The sequence below is a fragment of the Chlorocebus sabaeus genome, chromosome 10 (assembly GCF_047675955.1).
Source record: "Chlorocebus sabaeus isolate Y175 chromosome 10, mChlSab1.0.hap1, whole genome shotgun sequence".
In the NCBI taxonomy this organism is placed as follows: domain Eukaryota; kingdom Metazoa; phylum Chordata; class Mammalia; order Primates; family Cercopithecidae; genus Chlorocebus; species Chlorocebus sabaeus.
In genome coordinates this window covers 102752601-102762095 of record NC_132913.1, presented here as the reverse complement: position 1 = coordinate 102762095, position 9495 = coordinate 102752601, and the positions used below count along the sequence as shown (strand labels likewise).

Here is a 9495-nt window from a genome sequence, read left to right as displayed (position 1 = left end):
TTGCTCTGAACACATCTCACATTCCTACGAGGAATATATTAAGATTATCGCAGTGTCTTCAGTGTGTGTGCCAACTTTGAATTTAAAAAGGAAATTTCCTTGGCCAGTCACCATTAGGTTTTTACAGGAAATTGAAAGCAGGGAAAGGAGAAAACAATGCTGACATTTATTGATAAGGGGAAATAAACAGTTGCTTAGGCATCAGGCATTTGTCTGTTATGTGAGTTACAAATACTTATTCGATTCAATACATTTTTATTGAGCCTTTTCTGCCTGGATGGCAGAAATACGGTGTCAGAAAACAGAGATAAATATCACCTAAGCACTGTCCTCAAGGAGCTCATGATGGAATGAAAATGTAGACACATGATGTATAACTAAAAAATATTAATAGAGGCCGGGCACGGTGACTCAGCTTGTAATCCCAGCACTTTGGGAGGTGGAGGCGGGCGGATCATGAGGTCAGGAGATCGAAACCATCCTGGCTAACACGGTGAAACCCCGTTTCTACTAAAAATACAAAAAATTAGCCGGACGTGGTGGCAGGCGCCTGTAGTTCCAGCTACTTGGGAGGCTGAAGCAGGAGAATGGCAGGAACCCGGGAGGCGGAGTTTGCAGTGAGCCGAGATCGCCCCACTGCACTCCAGCCTGGGCGACAGAGCCAGACTCTGTCTCAAAAAAAAAAAAAAAAAAAAATTAGCCAGTCCTGATGGTGGGCGCCTGTAGTCCCAGCTACTCTGGAGGCTGAGGCAGGAGAATGGGGTGAACACAGGAGTCGGAGTTTGCAGTGAGTCGAGATCGCGCCACTGCACTCCAGTCTGGGCAACAGAACGAGACTTTGTCTCAAAAAAAAAAAAAAAAAAAAATTAATAGAGAAAACACGGCACTAAACTGATTTTGTAGAGCTTCTTTCATTACAGACTCTTTCATTTACAGATGTTTATTCTGGGGCCTGATGCGGTGTCTCATGCCTGTAATCCCAGTGCTTTGGGAGGCAGAGATAGGAGAATCACTTGAGGGCAGGAGTTTGAGGCCAGCCTGGGCAACATAGTGCATGCCTGCAGTCCTAACTGCTTGAGAGGCTGAGGTGGGAGTTTGAGGTTACAGTGAGCTACGATTGCAGGGCTGCATTTCAGCCTGGGCTACAGAGCAAGACCCTGTCTCTTAAAATTTTTTTAGAAACAACAGGCTGGGAGTGGTGGCTCATGTCTGTAATCCCAGCACTTTGGCAGGCTGAAGCAGGTGGATCACTTAAGGTTAGGAGTTCGAGACCAGCCTGGCCAACAGGTGAAACTCCGTCTCTAATAAAATACAAAAAGTAGGTCGGGCACAGTGGCTCTCACCTGTAATCCTAACACTTTGGGAGGCCAAGGCAGTTGGATTGCCTGAGCTCAGGAGTTCAAGACCATCCTAGGCAACATAGTGAAACACCGTCTCTACTAAAAACATACAAAAAATGAGCCGGGCATGGTGGCGGTGCCTGTAAACCCAGCTACTCAAGAGGCTGAGGTGGGAGAATCGCTTGAACTTGTTGCCATGAGCCGAGATAGTGCCTCTGCACTCAAGCCTGCACCTACAGAGCGAGACTGTCTCAAAAAATAAAAATAAAGATATTTACTTTGATTAATTCTCTCATAGTTTTAGAATCCCGACTTGATAGGACTTAATATGTTAATGACAAAAAGAGTAAATGAGTTTTTTACTAGCTTTGTGATCCTGGCCAAGTCCCTCCATCTTTTGGGGACCTTTGTTGCTTTACCTGTAATATGGACATAGTATTTTTTCTGCAATCTTCATCATATTTTAAGAAGCAAATTTAAGTACAGGTAGTCTATTGAAAGTACAAACTGCAAAGAGACTAATAAGAGTAAAATAGAGGTGTAATCTCCTCGGTTCCCTTGGTCTGGCTAATCAGGTATCTTTCGGGGCACCAAAGTATGTCTTCAAAGATCTAGTCACCAGCAAGCTAGTGTTTTAGAAAAGGGAGATGTTCTCACAAAGATGAGAATGCATCTTTCACCAATGGTTTATTGCAGAATTATTGTTTCAGAAAGACAGAAAGGGTGTGTATACACTATAATGATTACATTTTCATTTCTTCTTACTTCACACACCTCCCAAAGGAAACTTGAAGACCCTGAAATCATGTTAATATACCTTAAAATATTTAATGTACATGAATTGTTTCAGTTCTTTGGAGGTGTTATAATCTGGTTTTGCCCCTATGTTGTTTGTTTCTTGTGTAAACTCATCACTTTCTCTGAAAAACCTCCATCTCCCTTCCAAATCTTGGATCTCCTATTGGACTCTAAGGATTAATAAAGCTGTGCCATCTTGGGCTGACTTGCTCCAAGGGTTTGTCCACTCAAGTGGATGTAGTTTGTCATATAAAGTGATTCCCAGGAGCTTGGTACAAAATTCCTCTCTGTTGTGGTTCAGAAGATTAAACTAATTTATGACCTATTATGAAATTCAAACATTTTTCTTGAAGGTCCTGGAAGTGTTTGGAAATATAAAGCTGACAATAATACAAAGAATGAATTGGAATAGTAGGAAGCAGAGAAACTGGTTAGGAAGGTTTTGCATCCACTCACACATAAGAAGGTGGAAAAGAGGTGATCTATGTGAGACAACTCAAAATAGGTACAATTAGCAGGATGTAGGGATCAATTAGATATAAGAAATATTAGAAAAAAGTAAGGATGACTCCATCAGTTCTTGCTTCATCATACGAGTAGCTGCTGAGGCAATATCCAAAATATAAAAATATATGTAAGAGAAAGAACAGTTGTGGCATGTGTTTATTTTAATTTAAGGTCAGTGTCAGCGGTTCAGTAAATATGTTTGCGTTTCTAAATATTGATTTTAAAGTCTAGATAATTGGTGGACACAGTTAAAATCATACAGCAAATTGTTGGCAATACAAATGAAATTCAGGAATAAAAGTGAGGATAGAGATAAATAAATGTGGAAAGTTAATGAAATTCAAGTAGTAGTTGAAGCCTAGAAGAAGATAAGCTTACTTAATTAGGTCTAACAGATAACCTGAGCGAGAAAAAAAGCAAAAGAAAGAAAATTCATTCAGGAAGGCTTTTAATGTTTTTCGGTTTTTTGAGACCAAGTCTTGCTCTATCACCCACGCTGGAGTGCAGTGACGCGATCTTGGCTCACTGCAACCTCTGCCTCCTGGGTTCAAGCAATTCTCCTGCCAAGTAGCTGGGATTACAGGTGCATGCCACCACACCTGGCTAATTTTTATAGTTTTAGTAGAGACAGGGTTTCACCATGTTGGCAAGGCTGGTCTTGAACTCCTGACCTCAAGCAATCTGCCCATCTCGGCCTCCCAAAGTACGAGTATTACAGGCATGAGACACTGCAGCCGGCAGATGAGGAGACACTTTATCCTTTTGGATAAAATAGAGCAGAGAAGAGAGACAGGGCAGAGGTAGCTGCACCTTTGAGAAGGCTTGGCAGAGAATTCCTTACTGACAAGGTACATTTGAGTAAGGACTGGAGGGCTGGGTGGGGGATAACAAGCCACAGGGCATTTGAAGGAGAAAGTTCCAGGCAGTGGGAAAAACAAGTGCAAAGGCCATGCATAGCGAGTGTGGCTGTAGTGTCTAAGGAATGTCAGGAAGGGCAGTATGGTAGCAACAGAGGGAACTTCACTAGGAGAAGGAGGACACAGTGTCAGTAATCAGGTTGGATAAGGCTGTATGGGCACATCGTAAAGACTTTGGCTTTTATTCTGAATGAGAAAGGAAGCCCTTGGAGAGTTTTGAGAAGGAGTGACATCTAATTTACCTCTTTCACACACTCACTCTGGTTGTATGAGAGCAAGGGTGGAAGGAGGGGGATCCCTACGAAAGCTCTCGCAGTAATCCAGGACCTTGAAACTAGGTGAAACATGAGGGTGGCACGGCCCAGAGTGGCAGCAGTGGACATTGGAGGAAGTAAGTAAATGCAGATATATTTTGAAGGAAGACCAATAAGATTTGTTGACAAATTGGATGCCCAGTGTGAGAGGAAGAGAACGACCGCTTGTACAACCGAAAGAATAAAGTTGACATCAGCTGAAAATGGGAAGGATACAAATGTAGTAGCCCTGGGGGGAAGACAGAGTTAAGTGTAGGACACTGGATACCTATGATACTGTGTGTCAAATACTGCCAGTAGGTCAAGTCTGATGAGGACTGAGAGTGACCATTAGATGTTGGATTATCCTGACAAGGACACATTTGGGGAAGTGGTACAGACGAGGATCTGGCTGGAGTGGGTTCAAGAGAGAATGAGGGGCCTGAGCATGGTGGCTCACACCTGTAATCCCAGCACTTTGGGAGGCTGAGGTGGGCGGATCATTGACAAGTTCAGGAGTTTCAGATCATCCTGGCCAATATGGTGAAACCCGTCTCTACTAAAAATGCAAAAATTAGCTGTATGTGGTGGGGTGTGCCTGTAATCCCAGCTACTTGGGAGGCTGAGGAATGAGAATCACTTGCATCTGAGAGGCTGAGGTTGCAGTGAGCCATTGCACTCCAGTCTGGGCAACAGAGTAAGACTCCATCTCAAAAAAAAAAAGAGACAGAGGGAAGAAACTGGAGATTTGAAATAGAGATGACACTTTTAAGTTTTGCTCTTAAACAGGGTTTGTCAACCTCAGCACTATAGACATTTTGGAGCAGATAATGCTTTGTTGTGTGTGGCGGGGGATGGGGGGGTGCGTCGTGCACATTTGAGTATGTTTAGCAGCATCCAAGGCTTCTACTACTAGATACCAGTAGCACCCCACTCCAGTTGTGACAACCGGAAATGTCTTCTGACGTTACCAAATGTCTCCTGTGGGAAAAACTGCCCCCAGATGAGAACCATTACTCTAAAAGGAGAGTAGAGGAGTAGCATGGTAGCTGGTGGTGCAAGTGGGTCCAGGGAGCTTATCGATATTTTGGTTCTGTTTTTTTGACATAAGGTCTCACTCTGTTGCCCAGGCTGGAGTGCAGTGGTGCTATCACAGCTCACTGCAGCTTTGACCTGCCGGACTCAAGATCCTCCTGCCTCAGCTTAGCAAGTAGTTGGAACTATAGATGCAGGCCATCACATCTGGCTAATTTTTGTAGAGACTAGGTCTCACTGTGTCACTCTGGGCTTAAGTGAGCCTCCTGCTTCTGGCCTCCCAAAATGTCTGGATAACAGGTGTGAGCCACCACACTCAGCCTTGTTTTTTCTTAATCTGAAAGAATAAATACTCACATTTGTATGTCTATAACACTGACTGATTCAGTAGTGAAGAGGGAAATCTGATAATGCAAGAGAAAAGCAAGTCTTATTGTAGAGGAATCTACCTAGGGACTGTCAGTGGGGAGGGAAAAGCTTCTTCAAGGAAATAATTTTTTCTTTTTTTAAACAAAGTTTCACTCTGTTGCCCAGGCTGGATGCAGTGGCGCGACCTCGGCTCACTGCAAACTCTGCCTGCCGGGTTCAAGCGATTCTCCCACAGACGTACACCATCACACCCAGCTAATTTTTGTACTTTTAGTAGAGACAGGGTTTATCCATGTTGGCCAGGCTGGTCTTGAACTCCTGGCCTCAAGTGATCCACCCACCTCAGCCTCCCAAAGTGCTGGGATTACAGGCATGAGCCACAGCCCCCGGCCTCTGCCTCTTATTAGAATAAGATTACTTATGTCAACCACTTAACTCCAGTCTCTCTCGTATCTCACACTTGGCTGAATAGCCACCATCAGCATTAATAGTTGTTGTAGCTTTCTCAGCACCTGGACTCCTACTACCAATGTTTCCACAAATAAAATGTCAGAATGAATCCAAGAACAAATAGATCTTATGTTACCTCTCTCTCTAAAGGCTTTCTTGATTGCTGTATCCTCCATGTGGTGGATTGATTCTTTCCCCTTTTTTGATCCAGGAGCTTATTTAATTGTAACACCTGTATCATTGAATTTCACTCATTTGTCTGTTTCCTTTCTTCCTTTCTTTATTTTTTTAATGTTAGACAGGTAATGTGCTGATGTCCTGATGTTGTAACAAGGTTGCTTTTTGTTTGTTTGTTGTTGTTTTTCAGATAGAGACTTGCTATGTTGTCCAGGCTGGAGTGCAGTGACACAATCTCGGCCCACTGCAACCTCAGTCTCCTGGGTTCAAGAGATTCTTGTGCCTCAGCCTCCCAAATAGCTGGGATTGTGGGTACAGGCCACCATGACTAGGTAATGTTTGTATTTTTAGTAGAGATGGGTTTTGCCATGTTGGCCAGGCTGGTCTCGAACTGCTGGCCTCAAGAAATCCACCCATCTTGGCCTCCCAAAGTGCTGGGATTACAGATGTGAGCCACCATTGTAACAGGGTTTGAGGAAGGTACTTCTCACAGATGCATGTGAAAACCCAAACATCATGCTTATGAACTGCAAAAGGATCACACTCATTTCTTTACAAGCTGTCAGCCCCTTCATGCTGAACCCCTCTTTATGGGCAGGGACTACATTTTATTTCTCTGTGCCTATCTGAGTGCCTAATACAATAACTAGTAGATAACACACTAACTGTAGACACTTAAAAGATCTATCTCTACTACTCTCTACTCTTAGTCTCCGTCACCTCCAATTCATGGACACAGACATTCATTCACGGAGATCCGGGGACCTGGTTCACAGTCCTTGTGTTCTACCTCAACTCCTACGTTATTTTGGTAAGGTCAATATCCCCATCAATGGCTCATTGAATATTGTTGCATTTCAGTTTTCTGATTCCAAGAATGTGTGGGTGTTAATTCCTTAGAACTATCCTTGAGAAAGTCCTACAATTATGTTATTATAATTAGAATTTCAATATGAGTTTTTGCCTATTAATGACATTAAAACCAAATAAAAATATATTTTTTTAGGTGAACCATAATTTATTGTCCAAACCAGAACAAATTTTACAATCTCTGCCTCTTAGTTTGATTGTTTAGTCCATTTACATTTAATGTTTTTTGTTGGTGGTGGTGGTGTTCTGAGACAGGATCTTACTCTGTCACTCAGGCTAGAGTGCAGTGGCACAATCATAACTTACTGCACACTTGAATTCCTAGGCTTAAAAAATCCTCCCCCCTCAACCTAGCTAATTTTTAAATTTTTTATTCTTTGTAGAGACAAGGTCTTGGTATGTTGACCAGGCTAATTCTCAAACTCCTAAGCTCAAGCAGTCCTCCAACCTCAGCCTTCCAAAGGGCTGGAATTACAGGCATGAGCCACTGTACCTGGCCCACATTTAATGTTATTATTGTTATATTTAATTATGCCATTTTGCTATTTGTTTTCTATATGTCTAACTTTTTTTGTTCCTCTCTTTATTCTTTACTGTCTTTTTTTGTATTAGGTGGATATTTTGGGAAAACTTTTCCTATCTCTTAGAAAGAAGCTTAAGCAATGCCCTTTCCTCTATGGATATGATTATAGTAACCGTCACAGCCATCCTTTGACTATTTTTGTATTTTTAGTAGAGATGGGTTTAGTAGAGACCTCAAGAGAGAGAATCTTGAGGTTTAAGAAAGAAGAGAAGAGCCTGGGGTTTTTTATGCCATTATGAAGGCTTTAAATTAACCAAATCTTGGGCCATCCTACTTTCAAACATTATTATTTGGGTAAGCAGTGTCATTTTTGTGGAAGGCAGTTGATTTGAAATCTATAGAAGTAACTTAAAACACTCTAAAAGATTTTTTAAAGTAAATGAATATACTTGTTTCAGAAACACACTAGCAAAGGATAGCATGGACCTGCACCTAATACAATGTGTTGCTGACCATTGAACTAACTATCTAAACCTGCACTGTATTATAGTATCCATGAGCCACATGTGATTATTGAGCACTTTGAAACGTGGCTAACCTGAATTGAGAAGTTCTGTAAGTATAAAACAAATACCACATTCTGAAGACTTAGACAAGAACAGTAATAATATAAAATATTTCTAATAATTTAATTGATTACATGTTAAAATGACAATATTTAGGATATATTGGGTTAAAAGCAATATATTAATAAAAGTAATTTTTTTTTTCTCTTTAGATTTTAAATGTGGCTACTAGAACATTTAATATTACATATGTCGGCTGGGTGTGGTGGCTCATGCCTGTAATCCCAGTACTTTGGGAAGCAGAGCAAGGTGGATCACCTGAGGTCAGGAGTTCAAGACTAGCCTGGTCAACGTGGTAAAACCCCGTCTATACTGAAAATACAAAAATTAGCTGGGCATGGTGGCACATGCTTGTAATCCCAGCTACTCGGGAGGCTGAGACAGGAGAATCACTTGAACCCAGAAGGCAGAGGTTGCAGTGAGCTGAGATGGTGCCACTGCACTCCAGCCTGGGCAACAGAGTAGACTCTGTCTCAAATAAATAAATAATAAAATGAAATTACATATGTCATCCCCATTATATTTCTAGTGGACATCTAGTGAAATCTAAGAATTGTCTGTCAGTTGCTAACTGAGATAATGCGTATAATTTCTTGAAAAGGTTTACATTAACACTTTTTAAATATTATTTATACAGCACAATTCAACTATAAGTTACACATTTGGAAATTATCTGAAATTAGAAAAGTGGTAACCAATATATACTTGGTTTTGCCAGAATTCATAAAAAAATCCAGAGACTTAGAACTGATTATGTAGAATCTAGCTTGCATAAATTCAGGATTTTGGTACCAGACCCTTATAGATGTATTCTTCATGTCTTACTCCGGTGTCTAAATTACTAAGTAATGTAAAGCAATCTTTAGATCAGAAGTGTAAGTTCCTTTGATTCTAAAATCCTAGATTTGAGTTCTCTGATTGGCTATGTTTCTAATAACAAGAAAAGCTAAATTAAAACTTTATTTTAAAAGTGTAATTTGGCTGGGCACAGTGGCTCACGCCTGTAATCCCAGCACTTTGGGAGGGTGAGGTGGGCGGATTACCTAAGGTCAGGAGTTCGAGACCAGCCTGCCCAACGTGGTGAAACCCCATCCCTACTAAAAATAAAAATTAGCCAGACATGGTGACAGGCACCTGTAATCCCAGCTACTTGGGAGGCTGAGTTAGGAGAATCGCTTGAACCTGAGTGGTGGAGGTTACAGTGAGCCAAGATTGTGCCACTGCACTCCAGCCTGGGAAACAGAGGGAGATTCCGTCTCAAAAAAAAAAAAAAAAGTGTAATTTACAGAAACCCCAAAAGAATAAAAGTGTAATTAATATTAGAAAACAGTAGAACAGGGCCTGTGTTATGGGCTACATTGTATCCCTCCAAATTTACATGTTGAATACTAACCCCCAGTACTATGTGGAGAGATAATGTGACGATATTTAGAGATAGGAACTTTAAAGAGATACTTAAGTTTAAATGAGGTCATGAGGGTGGGCCCTAATTCAAAATGACTGGTGTCCTTATGAGAAAAGGGAGAGCCATTGGGGATGTGCCCCCACAGAGGAAAGGTTATGTGAGGATACAGCGGGGAAGGCAGCCAT

At 41.5% G+C, this 9495-nt stretch overlaps 1 non-coding gene across 1 annotated transcript; it reads right to left on the bottom strand.

The window, feature by feature from the left end:
• Positions 1 to 6326: 6326 nt before the first annotated feature.
• Positions 6327 to 6425, bottom strand: LOC119625565 (small nucleolar RNA U13). Its single transcript, XR_005241755.1, has one exon. It is a non-coding gene; the product is annotated as a small nucleolar RNA U13 (small nucleolar RNA).
• Positions 6426 to 9495: the final 3070 nt, after the last annotated feature.